The 2,957-nt window shown below is 39.8% G+C and overlaps 1 long non-coding RNA gene across 1 annotated transcript; it reads left to right on the top strand.

The window, feature by feature from the left end:
• The first annotated feature begins 384 nt into the window (after positions 1-384).
• Positions 385-2,729, top strand: LOC124010233. Its single transcript, XR_006834393.1, has 3 exons — positions 385-1,602; positions 1,726-1,832; positions 2,231-2,729. It is a non-coding gene; the product is annotated as an uncharacterized LOC124010233 (long non-coding RNA).
• The last annotated feature ends 228 nt before the right edge of the window (positions 2,730-2,957 follow it).

Here is a 2,957-nt window from a genome sequence, read left to right as displayed (position 1 = left end):
GATAGCTCCATTAGTTTATAACAAGGAACAGAAAGTCCTTGATCTAATTCAGAACTAAATCTACACACATTATATTCAGTGTTTTGATTATAATAAGATTCATACATTCATACAGTAACAGGGTAGTATTCGGTTTAGTTATAGTTCCACGTTAAATGTATACATCATTTAGTCGTTATTCATATAAATCCCATAACAGCTCCCCCCATTGTTTTCCTATGGAGAGGCATGCCGGTCTATTTTGCCAAATATCTCCCTGTGTATATATATTTTTTCAAGTCAGGTGTAACCGCTAGTTAGCGGGGTGCTTGCTAATAGCGTTTCAATCAATGACGTCACTCACTCTGAGACCTTGCTCTTTTGTGGAGCGATGGTAACGATGCTTCAAGGGTGGCTCTTGTCGATGTGTGCAGACGGTCCCAGGTTTGAGCCCAGGTAGGGGGAAGAAAGCAAAACTGTTACACAGGCAGGATAATCTCCTCTTTGTAATTATGAAAGTCTGGGCAGCGAGCTCATTTGTCATCGATCGCTAGACCAGAAATAGTCTGAAGTTTTTATTTCTTCCTTACTTTTTCATTACGCAGACATAAGCGCACAGTTAACACCATCGTGGTGCGGATGTTTACCTTCTAAACATGTTGTTTGTTTCCAGTTTTGTCCGACGAACAGATGGTGGTAGTAGTAAAAATAAAAAGGGATACATTTTTAATGGATTTCTAAGCATCACTCCAGTCAAAACAGACGCTGCGAATATTCGATTCCATTCATATTCTATGGGCTCACGCTAATGTTCCAGTTTAGCCAATGTTCTTCAGCCGTTTTTCCGCCATAGGTCAATTTCGACTCGTTTGTCCAGTCTAGCGAATTTACGAAAGCACCCGAATGTCCATTGAGAAAGCACAATGACTATACCATTTAGCTAAGCTAAGAATGACGAGAATAATCAAGTCAATAAATGTTGGGTAGTTACGTAGATAGCCTATAGTTATTAGGCTGGCAATTTTGATGTATAACTACTAACGTTAGGTAGCTAGCTAACATACTGGTACATACTGCTGTAATGATATGCTATGTGGTTCGTAAGGACAGCGTACCTAACAAATTGTCAGCCAACATAACGTGTAAGGTAACTTATTTGAAAAGTCATTACTTAATTACATTGAGTATCAAGCTACCCCTTGGTCGTTAGGGCAAGGAGAGGTTTTTCACACCTAGCACGGCTATTAGACTATTCTTTAAGTAAAGGTTGAATAGCCTATTGTTCAGATATTAGACACCCCTCCCCAACTTGCAACAAATTGTTGTTCCCATCTCATTCTTTTCCCTCTTCCACGCATCATAATTCTGCTCCTGAGTGGCTCGCTTGTGGACGTGCTGGCAGAATATGGCAGGATCTTCGTTTGGGCGTCAAGAATTCTGCATACAGTAGCACGTTTGTATGAGGGTGTGGTTATTCACAGGCAACTTGTTACATGATATGGAGGTACATTTGTGTCTTTTTGTCAAGAGCAAATTAGGAATAAAAAAAATAATTGTTCTGAAAGCAACTTTTTTCCAACACAATGGAAGTCAAAGCGGACACCTAAGAAGATGGCATCTCAGGTAAGCAGCACTGGGCTGTATGGACTTTTCCTAAACATTTCATCTGCTGCTTTAGATTGAAAGGTCATATCTCAGTTAATGATTTCATATCTATAAAAAATAAACTGTTTTATTTACTTTCAGAGAGCGAGCTGATCACGGGGTCGAAAATGTAGATATTGCCAGATGTTCTCTGTCCGAGGAACAGTCTGTGGAAGCTTTATTGCTGGCAAAAGTGTCCATAACCAGAGGTAATTAAACTGTTGTTCTTTTTCTCCAGCTCTGCCTGTCTTGTTGTACATGGAACCTGTCTCACATGCATTAATTTAAAAAACCTTAAGATGTCAGCTGCTAATTTTCAGATTTACACCACATAAACACAGCTATTTTCACTGGATTATCTGTTTCTGCCAAGTCATGATTTCCCTGGGGGTTAGCCTTGCAATAATCAAGTGGTGAGAGACACAGCCTATATTTAAATGTTTTATCTTCTATTGTTTGTCCTCATGTGTCTGTTTTTCAGCATAAAGTACTCTGTAGCCACTTAGTGTGGACACCAGGTGAGACCACACACACACACACACACACACACAACAACAGTCTCTCTTCTTCACTTCATCTCTCTCCCCCTTCTCCCTAAATCCTCTAGGTTATATCACCTGTTTTGGTGAAGCCCTCTCGCATCTGAACTGGCTGACAGAGGTCACAGCATGATCATAGGTGAGATGTCACTTGGTCGGGTCAACATGAAGTATTATGAAAGATATGCTTTACATTAAAATACAGACAGAGATGTAGTAGAGTGACTGACCGTGTTAGAATAAATAAACAAGGTTTAATCATGCTCTCTCTCTATCCATCTGTCACTCGTCTGCTGTTATGTTTTGACGTGAGAGAGGAAGCCAGTCCCGTCATCGCCACCTCACCTGCTCTTAAGATAACCTTCGGGCCGACTGGGGGCCCAAGGCTGGTTAGGAGACACCGCAATTGTGATGAACTGAGAGAATATTAGGGTAGCACTGCATTTATTATTTGCTGTCTGCCGCTGTTCTTACCTCTTTTTTCCCTTTCTGTCTTCTACACCTCTCTCCCCACCTCGTCTTTCTTCCTCGTTTTATAATGCACACCATGTGCATTGAAGTACAGATTGAACTTGTATTTATAATATTACAATTATCATAATTATAATGCATTTATTATGTATTTATAACACCTGGATGGTGAACTTCTTTCAATAAAGCGTTTCACATTCTCCACTGGCTGAAATTAAGTATCTTATTGAAATACTAATCTGTGTAGATGAAGGGAGTTAGATATGCATAGTTTATTTCTCTGTGTTTATGAATTACAAATCAATCATGTTTCTAGTCTACTGC

The sequence above is a fragment of the Oncorhynchus gorbuscha genome, linkage group LG22 (genome assembly GCF_021184085.1).
Source record: "Oncorhynchus gorbuscha isolate QuinsamMale2020 ecotype Even-year linkage group LG22, OgorEven_v1.0, whole genome shotgun sequence".
Classification (NCBI taxonomy): Eukaryota; Metazoa; Chordata; class Actinopteri; order Salmoniformes; family Salmonidae; genus Oncorhynchus; species Oncorhynchus gorbuscha.
Note: the sequence above shows the minus strand (reverse complement) of the source record. Positions and strands in the feature narration are given on the sequence as shown.